This window comes from Cavia porcellus, unplaced genomic scaffold (genome assembly GCF_034190915.1).
Source record: "Cavia porcellus strain 051 isolate PalLab524CR breed Dunkin Hartley unplaced genomic scaffold, mCavPor4.1 scaffold_8, whole genome shotgun sequence".
NCBI lineage: Eukaryota > Metazoa > Chordata > Mammalia > Rodentia > Caviidae > Cavia > Cavia porcellus.
In genome coordinates, this window is record NW_026947491.1 from 4,608,533 (window position 1) to 4,623,454 (window position 14,922).

Sequence of the window (14,922 nt, forward strand, 5' to 3'; positions counted from 1 at the left end):
TTTAAGACCGATGGAAACAGAAGAATACAAGTTTGATGGGACTTCAAAACAAGATGATACTAAATCAGCACTAGCTATTATGATGTTTTGTTTTCTCCAAAATAGCTGTTCCTACCATCCAATCTTCTCTGCCTCATTTCTGTTGAGCTCTTTTTCTGTCGTTTGTTGTCAGTTTGTCTTCTTCATTTCGCTTTCTGCTCCATTCATTGTGGCCGCTCTGCCACTATTTCTGGAATCTTGGTATTTTCCTTTTTTAGAATATTCTGCAGTATTCTCTGTAGAGTTGAATTGGTGTTTGCAAATTCCCCTAGTTCCTCTTTATCCTGGAAGCACGTTGTTTTTCCATCAATATCTAGGGACAGTTGTGCAGGATATATCAATCTTGGCTGGAGGTTATTATCTTTCAAAGCTTGAATTATTTCCCCCCACACCCTTGGTGATTTGATGGTTTGTGCTGAGAAGTCTGCTGTAATTCTGATGGGTGTTCCCTTGTAAGTGATCTGTTTCTTGTCTCTGACGGCTTTTAATATTCCTTTCTTATATTGGATTTCTGGAATTTTGATTATTATATGCCTGTGTGTAGCTCGGTTTGGGTTGTAGGTGGCTGGGGTCCTGTATGCCTCATACATATGAGTATCTTTACCATTTGCTAAATTAGGGAAATTCTCCTGGATTATTTCTGTGAATAGCTTTTGTAGTCCATTTGTTTGTGTCCCTACTTCTTCTGTTATGTTCTTAATTCTTAATTTATAGATCCTCTTATCATCTTCTAGCCTTTGTAATGTTGCTGTTTGTTTTTTTGTCATTTTTAAGAAGTTTTTCATTTCATGCTCCCACATTACCAATCTTCCCTCCAGTTCAGATAATCTATCCTTAGTTTCTTTCAAGCTGTTATGTTAGTTTTCGATAGAGTTTTTAGTTTCCTGGTAATCTCTTTGAACCTGCTTCACATATTCTATGTTTTCTCTATTTTCTCCATCAAACAATTCTCCCCTTTTTTTCTGTTCTTCCATTCCACCATCTGTTTTTTCTTGGGTGGTGCTTAGCATTTCTCTAACTATTCTGCTTATATCTTGCTTCAGGTTGTTAATAACTATGAGGCTCTGGAGATAGCACTTTATGTCTATTGGTGCCGTGTCTGCTATTGCATGTTTCTCAGGATTGGGGGCTGAGGACCCTTTCTTGTTGCTCCCTCTTCCCATCTTTTTTGTTCCTTTTATACAAGCGTATATAGGAGGCCCAGTTTCTTTCTTTGTCAGTTACAGTTTGTTTGAATTGCGCCAGCTAGGTGTTCCTGCCCACTGCAGTGTACTAGGGAGACACAGACCTGGGCAGCCTATGCTGGGCCCGCCCCTCCAGGTCAACCTACCAAAGGCTTCACTACTAGGGTGCACCTCCAGGCTCTGGGACCTGGTTTGGGCTAGCTTACTGGCTCTTGGTCAGCGGTGTCACCCAAGTCAGGCACTCCCCACCGATCCAGCTTGAGAGGGGAATATGTGACTGAGGTCACTGCAGCGCCCTGTTCCGGCTAGTCTGCCCAGTCCCAGTATGTCCTTTGCTGAAGCCTCCTACTCTATGGAAGTGTCCCCGATCCGCTCACTCACCACAGGTCAATGCAGGGCTCCCGGCCAGTCTCGCTCTCAACTCCATTCACCGCTTCCCACTCTCAGAGCTTTCGTGCCTCTCTCCTTGCTGTGCTGATTGGTACGCAGCAGCGGCTGCAGGAAATTCAAATCGTGGCTTCCAGTGGCACGGGCCCCAGCTTCTGCACTGAGACCTTATTGTTTCTGTTATATCACTGGGATTGCGTTTCCAGTTGGTTTCTCTTAGTGTAGTTCGTTCCTGGGTCGGCAAAGTATATCTCCCCTTGCTTAGGACTTCTCGCCCGGCACCATTCCTGGATTTTAAATGCAGTTTCTTAGAGAGCCTCCAAAGCTGCTGCTATCTATCTGCCATGTTCTCCCGGAAGTCCCCTTTCTAATTTTTAAATATGATGCATAAAAAAGTTGAGGTCAAGCAGCTGTAAGGTTTATCATGGATATTAGATGGTTACCTACTTTATCCTTAAAAACATCTTCAAAAGAGCAGATACTTTGATGGATGATTTTTCATCTTTGCCTGCCTCCTTTAAAATATGATGCTCATGTTTGTTGATTTTTCAATTTTAGATCACTGTTGACTTCCTTTTCAGAAATCCATTCTCTTCTCCATTTCTATTCCTTCTATCACTTTTAAGTTAAGAAAAAATAGAAAGAAAGCGTGGGCCTTTGGTAAAGGCAAAGCTGGATGGTGTGTGAGATTGTGCTGAGTCCTTCTGCCTGTCTCGTTCAGCTGGGGACCTGACACAAGGGAAGATGAGTGCAGGCAGACCCAGCATCTTTGTTACTGTGCAGATGTGACCAGTCACAGGTTGCCACTGGCAGGGGGCCAGCAAGACTCCGAGAACCGAGGCCTTAGGTAGACAGAGAGGGGCAGAAAAAGAGAGCGCATCAGTGCGGCTGTGTAACAGGGTCACCTCCCACCACATAAAAGCATCCCACTGTCCACGGCATGGCTGCATTCAGGGTTCCCTCCCAACAGCACCCAGTGAGCCGCAGCGGTTAGCAGTCCTTCCTCAGTGGCCTGGAGGGAGCCCAGTGCTTCCTCCAACGGCATGATGCCTTCTCTTGTTCCTAAATCCATGGGGTGAAGCCTTTGACTTCCAGCTCCCTTCTGGAAGGGACAATCACTGTTAAAAGTTTCCATCTGGCTGAAAAGTCTTTAGGTGTACACTTACGATTGCAATCACTGTGATGGAAATACACTGTGTTCTTCACTATGTGTGACGAATGCTGCAGAATGATAATGTGAAACCCTCGACTACAGATTGAGTAGTTCATTGCAGGTCATGCTGGTGAATGCCCTGTGGAAGGCCATTAGTGGACTACTCGTTTAGCCCTGTGGCTCAGGGTGAAACACGGTTCAGAAAGACAGCATAGTCTGTGTAAGCCGCACTCACTAGCATCTTGCAGAACTAACCAGGGCAGACTGACCATTGTAACAGTGAGGAGGCATTGTGTTTGCATTAGGGCATTAACAAATGCCCAAATCTGGCACAGATTTTTACTGGGGCTTTGTGTTAATAGACCCTGAGGCCTTGCTGGAATTCAGCTGGCGGGTTCTCAGAAGCCAGTTAGGGCCAGAGTGTCTCCCTTGGGAACCAAAGGGCCACTTGCAGCTACTGCTTTTTCTGCAAGTAACCTGCTCAGGGCAGTGTTCCTGGGACAGTCTTTTTTTTTGTGGCCTCTGTCTTGATACTGGTTCTGAGTCTGCTGCCCAGGCTTCCTCTGGGGTTTGATTTTTGTGTTGACAGCCTCTCCGACGTCTCTGCTGCTCCCTGGTTTTTCACGGCCAAGGCAGCTGTGGGTGGCAGGGCACCCTGAGCTGTGTGTCCACAACCCCAAGGACACCATGGGAGTGCATGGTGGGGCCGCAAGGCCTAGGGGAAGGCCAGTGGTAGGACCATGTATCCCCATCCGCCCCGCTGGCGGCCAGAGCAGCAGGGATCAGCAGTGGGCTTGCCCTGTGCTGCTTGTGAGGAGATAAAATGACAGCAGCTAATGCATAATTCTTTTTGGCCTCAAAAAGTGGCAGTAGAGCATGTCAGGAAACACAGCTCCCCGTCTTATGCGGTAGGCATTGTTTTGCTCCAGGCTCTTCCATCTCCGTCTGCTGCACATGCAAACCGTGGAGTGGACTTGCACAAGCCTGACACTGCCCTGCAGTGTAGCTGTGTCACGGGTGAAGAGTTGGAGAAATGTCATTTCCCCACTTATAGGAGCTTGTATTTTATCAGAATTAATTTTAATTTTCTCTTCCTTTATTCTTTAGTAAGAAGACACAAGCGACCTCAGCTCTTCATGACATGGTGGACCAGCTGGAGCGGATTCTTAGGTGTGGGTAGGGGCTGTGTCAGCTTTCTTGGACCTGGTCCGGGTGGCTGTCCTTCACCTTGCCGTGGTGTAGTGGCAGTGAGAGGCACATGTCCAGATCTGCCTTCGCCATATGCTGGTGGAGCGGCCTGTGAAGCCGGGGTTTCTTTTGCTGTAACAGCTCACTCAGGAGAATCACAGATTTATATGCGAGCCAGCATTTAAGCCCCTCGCAGGAAAATTTAATTTCTGCAGCAGTTGCTGCAACTATAGGGCACACTTTTTTTTTTTTTGTTACACTGGTGCCTTTTGGGGGACTCATGTTTATCAACTACTTAGATGTTCTGGACTGTCTAGAACCTGCCTATAACTAGTTTGAGGTTCTTCACCGTTATAGTGAAACTGAGCTTGCTGTCTGGAAGACTGAAATAGTCCTCATTTGCCATTTAGGAAATCTAAAGTTGTTTGTTTTAGTTAATTTATGCATACAAGTATATTATCATTAGTATTATTATTACTTTAGTACTGGATAGTGAACTCACGACCTTGTGCTTGCCAGGCAGGCATTTTATGCTGCTGAGCTAAATCCCCAGTCCTAGTGTATTATTTTTAAGTATCATAAATAAAAAATTAGAATTAAAAACTCTATTCTATATAGCTATACAAATTATACATAACATAGCTTTTGTACCAGTAATGTGTATAGTACAATACAATTTGGAGTTCAGTAAACAAAGCAATTTTATTTGCTTGATGAAGGTTTGAAAACATTGTGAGTTGTATTTAAGGAAACTGAGTGTTTCTGTGTATCACAGTCTGAGCACGTGGAGAAGGAGCTCTTCATTTCACCAGGACTTCTGTTCATTGCTGGCCTGATTCTTGTTACTCTGCTGTGAAAATGCTGTGTATGCATTTAGTAAATCAGCCTTTTCCTTATGAATTGGCTCATCCCGCCCTGCTTAGCACCCCAGCAAGCCCCAGTGTCTCTTGAGTGATGCTTAGTGGTTGAGTCAGTATGGTCATCATGCACAGGTCTGAAAGTCACCTGGACCCTAGGGATCCAGAGAGCTCAGCGAGACCTAGAGAAACACAGGCATGATTTACTTCACTGCATCCCCATGACCAGGGCCCATCCTGATGATCACGTCTGTAGCTCAGTGAGACAGTCATGTCCTGCCATAGGTAGTCATTGCTCAGTGTAGTATGATGACATTTTAGAATAAGAGTTTTCACTGGGCGTGATCCCAATACTTGGGAGCCTGAGGCAGGAGGATCTCTATGAGTTCGAGACCAGCCTGGGCTACAAAAGTGAGTTCAAGGCGATCCTAAGCTATATAGTGAGACTCTGTCTCTAAAAACAAAATAACCCCTCTCAAAAGAAGAAAGAAAGAAAGACCAAAGAGAGCTTTTATTCTTGTTTCTTCTCATAGGCACACATAATGGTAAATATTTTCTTATGCATAACATCAGGTGAAACCTATCTTGGCCGAGTTATGAATCTGATCGCTTGCCCTGTCGAGGGCAGTTCCTAAGTGGTGAGCGTTGGTGAGCTGGCCCAGGGTGTGTGATCTCACAGTAATGGGATGGGAGGTCTTGGAGACCCTGAGACCTGGGATCTGTGGCACACTGGCATTTTTATACTGACTGACTGTTCTTGGGGGTGATGGAGCCAGCTGAGTGGCCAGGCTTTTCACCTTTGAGATGCTCTGTTCCCTGCTTTTCCAGCTGCCTTGTGGCCTTGTTTGTAGGTGTGAAGTTAAAACTGGGTATCAAAATTATCCATTTGACTTGTTTTACTGGCTGGTGCTTTGAGAACAGAGAATTTATGAAAGGTAATTTTTGAGACAGACACATCATCCTTTAAAGAATATGTTATTTAGTCCAGGAATGTATAAAAAAGACAAAAATGAAAACAAAGCTTTGTAAATGGAAACGTTAGAAAAGTAAAAGCAGAGAAGGGAAATGGGAATACGATGGCTATCATCATTATATATGGCAGACATGTACTAATAAAGTAAATAAGATTTTAAAATTAAAAGTAATGCCAGTAGGGAAAAACAAGATTTGATTTGTAATTATGAGCCCTGTTGTTAGTGAGAATTAATGTAATACATGTGTGAAGTCGTGTTGTAGTGTATGATACCCTAACCCTAAAAAGTACCAGACACCAACGTATCACTTAGATGCTTTCAGCTTCTTGACTATCTCTGTTTGGCAGCAGGATTTTTACCAATTCCTCTTGCACTTGCAGCGTGTCAGAGCTTCTGGAGAAGCATGGACTGGAGAAGCCAATTTCCTTCGTGAGAGACACGCAGTGCGACATGGAGGAGGCGCGCAGGCTGATGGTGAGGCTGGCCAGGCACACAGGCCGGAAGTGAGTTCCTGAGCTGCTCGTGCACGAGGGGGTCCGGGTTCAGCGTTGCTTTGTTCTTCTCCAGCACCGTGGGTGAATTAAAGCTGGCGAGTGAGGGGCCGCGCCTACTGGGGTGGGGGCTCCATTTGGTCAGTCGTGATGTGTGTGAGCGCAGACTTGCACAGGTGTGCTGCACAGGCACACCTGCCTCCCTCCGTGTCCCTCTTCTTTCTAATCCCCCCTCCCCCTGCCGTACCCTGTTGTCATCAACCTGACCTCCCAGCTGCCACCACAGATCTCTTCCCAGCCCTTCAAGCACCGCTTCACATCTGCTGGGTTGGTGTGAGTGGATGTTGTTGTTTCATTTGGCTTCTGATGCTCAAAGTCATTGTTTTCATCCATGTCATGTCACGAATCAGTGGCTTCTTGCTGAATGATATACAGATTTATCTCACCTGTGTTTAAGGACAGTGGGTTGTTTTAGGCTTTGACTTTTACAAATGCAGCCCCCATGACTATTTGTGTGTCAGTTTTTATGTGGGCTCGTGCTCGCCTTTCTCCCGGATAAGCCCTGTGTGCAGAGTGCGGGGGTGGGGGTGGGGTGGGGTGGGGTGGGGGGGTGGTCCTGTGCGTGTGAGGAGCAGCAGCAGCAGAACCGGCCCGATGCTCTTCAAGGTGTCATCCATTTCCCTCTGTGACTGGCCTTGAGGAGAGTTTCAGTGGCTCCATGTCCTCTTCCGCACCCAGGAGTGGTCAGTCAGTCTCTTAAGGGTGGTGATTTTCAGGTGATTTTTTCATTTTCTTAAGGGTGGTGTGTAGTGACCTTCGGGTTTAGTGTTAACTGCATTTCTATAATGATGAGGGAGCTCCCTCTCTAAGCACATCTCCAGCTGCATTTGTTCTTTGCCCATTCTCAAAAGCTGGACTGTTTGCATTCTTATTGAGCTGTGAGTTTGCTTGTGCGATCCCTGTCTATGTTCCTTGCTACATAAGTGCTTTGGAGCTGTTCCTTCCCTTTATTCTTTGCTCTGACCTGTGTCTTTTAAAATTGTACTTAAAAATCGAATTCTTTTTAGTTTGCTCTTTTTTAATAGTGCTTTTGTTAATCTAGAAATGTTTGCCTTTAAGCTTTTCTAGCAAAATTTTTAGTTTTATACTTACAGATCCTTAATCCACTTTGAGAGTTAATTTTCTTTATTGCTCAAAATACAGGTTAAAGGTTTTTTCCTGTTTGAATAGTCCCACACCATTTCTTGAAAATGCTGTTGCCTTGAACTCATGGCAATCCTCGTGCCTCAGCCTTCTGAGTGCTGGGATTATAGGTGTGCACCTCCACATCTGGCCTACTTTTGCATTTTTATTCTGCTCCATTAATTTACTTGTCTTTCTTCCTATACTTCACTGTATTGGTTTTTGTAGGTTTATAGTAAGTCTTGAAACCAGGCAATATTAGACTCCTGACTTTGTTTCCCATTTTTATATTTGTTTAGCTTCCCACAACCCTATGAACTTTAGGATCAGCCTGTCAAGTGTTGTCATCCAGGATTTTGCAGGGATCACTGTAGTCCAATTTCAGGAGTATTTCTGTCCCATAGCATTATTCATTTTTCCACTCCGTGAACACGGCATGCCTTTCCATTGACGTGGGCCTTTCATTTCTTCTGATGATTTTGTGATACGCAGTGTGCATGTCTCCGGCTCATTTCGTAACATTTATCGCCTGTTGAGTCAGCTATGAGTGGAATTGATTTCTTCTTTTCAGATCCGTTATTCCTACTGTACACATTATTAGCTCAGGTAGTTTTTCTGCAGTCCCCTTGTCCTGAGTATGGAGAGCTGCCTGTGTGTGGGATTGGGGTGAAGGGAGGCTGCAGAGTAGCAGGTTGCACAGGACAGTGTGTGCCTGTCACCAGGGCTGAGCTTGTGGCCTCCTTCACAGCCATCACTCACTTCTTGTTACTTTATAGAAACAAATTTGATGCTGTGTCCTCTTTCAGGTTTTCCCCATTCACACTGTAACACGGGCTCATAATATTATATTAATTTACTCATTCTGTTTATCATGAAGTATTTCATTTTGTGACTGTAACATGTTGTGTAACCTATGTTACGGAGTTTTAGACTGTTTCTCAAGTTTTGCTTGTTATTACTATTTCTGCTGTGAATCATTTTGTACTTAACCACCTTTTATTTTTAAATTTTTTTCATTGTTTTGAGACAGGTCAGGCTTGTAGATCAGGCTCACTTTGAACTTTGTGGCTGTAATCCTCCTGTCTTGGCCTGCCAAATGCTGGGATCGCAGGCTTGTGCCATCACACCAAGCAGTGGTCTTTTAATACATTTATGTGCTTCTCTTGAATACCTGCCTACAGTAGGTAGAACTGCTGAGTTAGAGAATATCTCTAAGTTTGACCTTAGGAGATTGTGTGTGTGTACATCCCTCCAAGCAGAGGCAGAATGAGTGTGACCCCACATGGAGCAGTTTCCTCTCTGCATCCCTGAGGATCCCAGCACATGGGTGCACTTGAGTGGGTGGCATCTGTGTGGAGACTTTGTTCAGTCCTAGCATCGTGACTGAGGCAGAGATGGAGGTCAGAGAAAATTTCCTGGGTCCTTCAGTAAAGATATTTGAAATAAACCACTTTCTCATTTTTATTCTTCACTATCCTTAGGGTGCTCAGTGTTTTTAACAGAGTGTGTGCAAAGATAGTAAACTTTTAAAAACTAGAACATTTGTATCTACATTGACTTTTGTCTCTTGGTTGTCATCATCTAAAGTAGTAATTTATCCTAATGAAGTTAGCAATTTTGCTGTTTCTTTTTGGTACTTCCTTTAGAGCCTGCTAAAAGAGAGACAGGGAACCTGAAGGCATTGGTTAATATTCACGTTTCTTAATCACACATTTACTTGTGAAGTTTTGTTCACATCCCTGTGTGCATGTTTTGTGAACTATAGATTTTGACACAAATGGCTTTGCCTTGGTGTCATTCTTGATGCGAGGCTCATGAGTAAGAAAGAGATACAGTGCTTCTGGTCAGGCTGGAGAGATTTCCAGCTTCTCACAGATGTCTCAGGGGCTCCCTAAGCACTAATGTACCACCCTGCACAAAAACTAGCAATGAATCTGAAGGGCATTTCAAGGTAGGCGCTACCACAGTGCTCAGTGAGCGAGCCAGCATGGTCGGACCTTGTAGTTTTGTAGTAGCAAAGCTCAGAGGTGGGCACTGTGATGGCAGGGGTGGGGATGTTGACAGAGGTGCTGATAGGAGAGGGCCATCGGCATCTGCAGTGGACAAGAGCTGGCTCAGGCTTCCAGGTGGCCGCAAGAAGCTTCCATCCTCGGTCTGTCACAGGGAACCTTGGGGAAACCCCCTCGCCTCAGGCAAGAGTGCTATAAGTGTGGGTTCACAGGCCCAGGGTGAAATAATCAGGACTGTGCAAGAGAAAATTGAAACATACAGTGTATGTTTGATTTTTAGGGGTTTAGCATTACAGTTTAATCTAAATTTTTTAAAAAAAGGGCTAAGGATTTAGCTCAGTGGTATAAGTGCCTGTCTTGTAAGCACGCAGTCATGAGTTTGATCCCTGGTACCCCCCCCCCAAATAAATAAATAAATAAATAAATAAATAAATAAATAAATTTTTAAAAAGAAAAAGAAAAGTCAAGTACTCCTAAAGCAGCATGATCCCTACCTACGTGTCTTTAGGAGCTCGCTCTGCGTCTTCTAGGAAAGCCTGTGTGACTTTTCTCTCTGCGATTTGCTACTGCTCTGTGCTCTGTCCTTCTCTCCTGCGCCTGCCCAGCTCCCAAAGAGTGACAGTGCCCAGCTCCCAAAGAGTCCCCTAGCCTTGAAGATGCTTAGTGACACAGGAGCCTTATGTCTGCCCCACTCCACCCCACCCCATGGCAAGGTCATGGCCTCCACACTCTGCAGGGACATTCACTCAATAGCTCCATGATATGCCTTCACACACCTATAACCAGAGGGTTCTACTGCTTTAGGCTGCTCTGCAGTCGCTGTGCCACTTATTCATGTTTGCGTGATCGTGGGCTGCTCCTAGTGGAAGGCCTGTGGGTGCTGCAGTCTCCCACCCTTCCGCTCAGTGCATTCCCATGCCTGAGGATCCCTTGCCTGAAAACGGGTGAGAATTTTGCCCCCCTTCAAAGCAGCCCACTGGAAATGAGCCCTGATTGTTTTGTGTATGTGCTGTGGCTGGGCCTTTGAGGCTCCAGTCTTCTACTTATTCTAATCTGTCCTAAATTCAGGTTTTACCATTTTGAGTGCAATATTGTTTCTCCCTGGAAAATGCAGTTCCCCTCCAAAGCTGCGGCCAACACTGTTTGTGTTTAGGAATCTCTTTGTGTAGGACAAGCCCCTTGCTTAATTTCTTTGAGTTCTGCTCTTGATTCTTATTTACTGACTGTGTTCTGAAAAGGGCCATTATAAATAATGTGTTATAATTTATTTTAATTAGAACCTCCGCGCAGACAGCCATGTGTGTGAACACATTGCCGCCATCTGTCCCTGTGTCGATGGCTCCCAAGGAGCAGCTGTGCGGAGAGACTTGGATTCAGCGAGATGGTGCCTAGCTCTGACTTGATCAGGCTGCCTGGTCAGGCTCGCTGTGACTTGCCTGCCGCACACCGGTCTGAAGGGGCCTCCTAAAGAGTTCAACTACCCAGGTCACAGTAAGGGAAACACTGGATTATTCTAGCATACTCGCAAATCTGTCCATTTGTTTTATATATTTGCATGTTGGTGAATCATTTTCTCTTACGCCTTATTGCATATGGAGCAAGAGTAAATGTGTTTTGTGTAATATAAAATGCTGTAGGCAAGTGAAGCATGTGCTTATTAAACACTTCAGGTGATTCTGGGCACGACGGCATGTTCTTGTAGCTCCAGGTACTTGAAAGGCTGAGTCAGGAGGATCACTTGAGCCGGAGAGTTTGAGGCTGGCCTTGGCAACGTATTTAGAGCTTATATCCAAGTCCAAACAAACAAACAAGAAAAGTTGGGAGGAAAAATCCTTGAAATTATGTTTTCCAATACTTTTCCCATAGTAATAACTATTATAGACACAGAGGCTTTGACTTTATTTTTAATGCACAGAAGTGGTAATGTTTTGAAAGATATTTCATAGGTAAAAGAAAGACACATCTATGAAGAAGCACCATTTAGTTGGTTATGGCAAACACAGAATAGAATCAATCTCCTCCTTTTGAGCGTTGAATTTCATCGCTTTTTTCATTTGTGGAGAAGTTGAGGACTGTGCAGGAGACAGGGACGATGGTCTCAGCCTTCCCAGGCAACAAGGGCACACAGAGCTGTGACCACCCTACCCCTCGCCTTTGTCACCATGCTTGGAGCTTGGGAGGCACACAATGTTTGCAGCTAGACTGGTTCACAAATGTTGGGTGCTTAATATGACCCAGAAAAACCATATCTCTTTACAGATTCTGGAACGAGTTACTGCTTGTAATACAGAAAAAGGGAATCTGAAACTCTTAGCTGACTTTTTGTTTCGGAGAGTCTTCCTGCAATGCCTGTGTTTGACCAGAGTTGACCTCACCCTTTCCTGCAGTGGCCCTGAGGTGGGCTTTGAGAGAGAATGTGAGATTCAGGAATAGTAAATGATTTGCTGTAGGACTGCTCCACTAGACTGACTTGTTAGCAAAGTCTTTCTTGCTTTTTTCTTCTTTGTAGTACTGGGGATTGAATTCAGGGGCTGCCCATTGGTCAACACCCCTCTTTTTGTTTTCCAGTGGATCTCACCAAGTCACTAAGTTGTGCATGCTGGGCTTGAACTTGCCATCCTCCTGCCTCAGCCTTCTAGAGTCTGAGATTGCAGGCGTGGTGTGCCACCAGGCCTGGCCATTAGTAAAGCCCTCTCCCCTGCTGCAGAGGAGTCTGACCGTGCACTTCCTGCTCTGTAACTTCACAGAGCAACACAGCCAGTGTGCTGGGGTCTTGCTGCCCATGTGACCTGTGGGGCCGTACATCCCTGGAAGGGCTGTGAATGAACCAGGAGAGCTGCAGGGCGAGGCCTTTGGCTTGCAGGGGTGCAGTCTTTGTGGGTCCCTAAGGGGGCCTTGGAAATCATGCCCATGGACTCACTGCAAAAGACACAGGGCCTTTCAGAACAGGAAGCTGCCTCGGAGTCAGGTGGGGCAGAGTCTTTTGGTTGCTCTGCTCCTGGGCTGACATGTACTTTGAGTTGCACTCCAGACTGTGACCAGTGTTCTTTGATTGCCCTGCTGGTGAGTGGTGGTTCCAGGCCTCTGTATGGCAGTGGCCATGGCCCATGGCTGCCGAAGGCCTGACAGCTCTGCTGAGGTTAGAGACTCCTGGGAGCTGTGAGCAGAGGTGAAGCTGGGAGCAGCTGTCCCCCAGTAACTCCTGGGCCTCCCAGCTGTGCCCGCTCCTGTGCTATGTCCCACCATGGACACACCCCACTCATTCAGCCCACATTTAACATGTAACACTCTTCCCATGTTCTGTCCAAGCGGCTGATGATGGGCTGGCGTGGTCGCAGCTCTGACACTGAGGTCCAGCTGTCCCCTAAAAGTCCGAGTGAACTATCCTCACTGAACCCTGGGGCCACCACGCTCCAAGAAAGAGGCATGAGAGCCGCTTCCTGAGCTGTCCCTTTTTCTGCAGGCAGCCTCCTGTGGGCGAGTTGCACTGGAGGACGCTGCTGCAGGACATGCTCACGATGCAGCGGGAAGTGTACACATGTCTGGATGCCGACGCTTGCTATGAGGTAACTGTGGGGCTGTCTGCGCACTCCCGTGTCCACCTCCATCTCTCTATTCTTTGTTACAGCAGTGGCTTTAGTAGGGTAGCCCCCTGCAAGCCGATCCTCATCCCCCGCCTCCACACTGTTGGTGGTCATGGGAAGGCCTCTCAGACAGCTCAGTTTCTGCACCTCAGAAATAATGTTCTGACTTGATCCTTTCTTCTTGCATCTCTGCTGAATCACACTAGCCTCTGCTTGCTTCCTTCTGCCCTGCCCATAGCGCCCCATTCGTGCTCAGCATTTCTTCTGAAATAAAACGTTGTGTGCACTGCCTTCCCTAGGGTTCTTGTTTGTTCTGTTGTCAGTAGAGGAAAGTGTGGGTCTCCGTGCTCTGTACAGAGAAATGGCCGCACCTTTGCCTTTTCCGCTGCCCGCTGCCCTCAGGTGCACCCGACCCTGCTGCCCTGTCTTTCCGGCTCCTGACTCTGCCTACATTGTCTCCTCTCCTGCTTGAAAGTCCTGAGGAGGCTTCAGAACTCAGCTCTTCATGCACTAGGCCACTGTGGTCCCTTCCTGGAGTTTGCATCTTCCTCATCTTTCTTCTCATGTCTTGGTTCCCACACCTACCTGTGCTGGCGAGCTGCTGGGCAGGCGGTGTCCTGTCTGGTCCTGTCCTGTCAATATCTGTCTGGTCTCATCCTGTCATGTCTGGTCCTGCCCTGCCCTGTCCTGTCCGGTCCTGTCCTGTCTTGTCCTGTTCTGTCATGTCATATTCTGACCTGTCCAGTCTGGTTCTGTCCTGTCCAGTTTGGTCCAGTCTGGTCCCTCCTCAGGTTCCCAGGGCACACACAAGGAGAACTTAAAGGGCTGGTCACAAGACAGATCCTTGGCACATGGCAGTCTACTCATTATTTTGTAAGACATGTATATTACCAGTAAATTACTTATGGTTCCTCTTGGGAAATGATCCAACTAACTCACTTTGAATGAAATACAAGTTAAAAGAGATTCACTATTTGAATTTTCTTCTCAGAGAGGCCAGCTACAAAACTATATTATGGTGAAAGTAGTTCTCTATTTTGTGAAATTGTTTAGTTTTTAAATTGCAGGTGATTTTAACAAAAGAACAATAGTAGAGGCTGTTAGGAAATGAATGATTTATGTTTGAATATCAGGTTTTTAAATGCTTGAATAATTGTATTGTTCACAGTGAAGATTAGCCTCAGCCTGTATTTAGCTGCCAGTGACTGCCCTGTATACCTAGCTGTCTCTTGTACATAAGAAATCGGGCTTTTTTTTTTTTTTAACATTGGAATGACATTTTGGTATTTTCTTGATTGTGACTATAATTCTGATTCTGACTAAAAAATTGGCAGGAGGTATATTACACTTGAGTGAGTTGGTTTTTCTTTTTGGTTTTTTTGTTTTTGTCTTTCTGAGGCAGGGTCTCACTATGCAGTTATGCAGTTCAGGCTGGCCTGGAGTTCTCTTTGTAGCCAAGGCTGGTCTTGAACTTATAATGATCCTCCTGCCTCAGCCTCCTGAGTGCTGGGATTACAGTGTGCCCCACCATACCTGGCTTTGATTTTGAAAGTATTCTTTCAAAATCAGGGGACATACTGCATTACAAATAGTTTAGTTCCTTTTTTCAGGGTTGGTGTGTTAATGATGTTTGTCCATAATAAGTCTTTGTCTTTGAGAACATAACAGTTTGGAAGCCTAACATTTTGAAAGATTGTAGATGATGGTGGATAGACTCGGTAGAGTTCTAAGCAGCCTTTTTTTCTCTTTTAAATTGCTAGATTGTCTTATTACCTTTTGACTTTGTGTCCTTGGGAAATACATTATAAACTCAGGGCTGTAACTAAAAATGTGAGATGCATCTCACAAGACAGAATCCACACTGTCCATGACAG

At 45.6% G+C, this 14,922-nt stretch overlaps 1 pseudogene; it reads left to right on the plus strand.

Annotated features, from left to right (window-relative positions):
* LOC101787171 (NBAS subunit of NRZ tethering complex-like) overlaps window positions 1-14,922 on the plus strand; it is a 129,833-nt pseudogene that overhangs the window by 43,498 nt on the left and 71,413 nt on the right.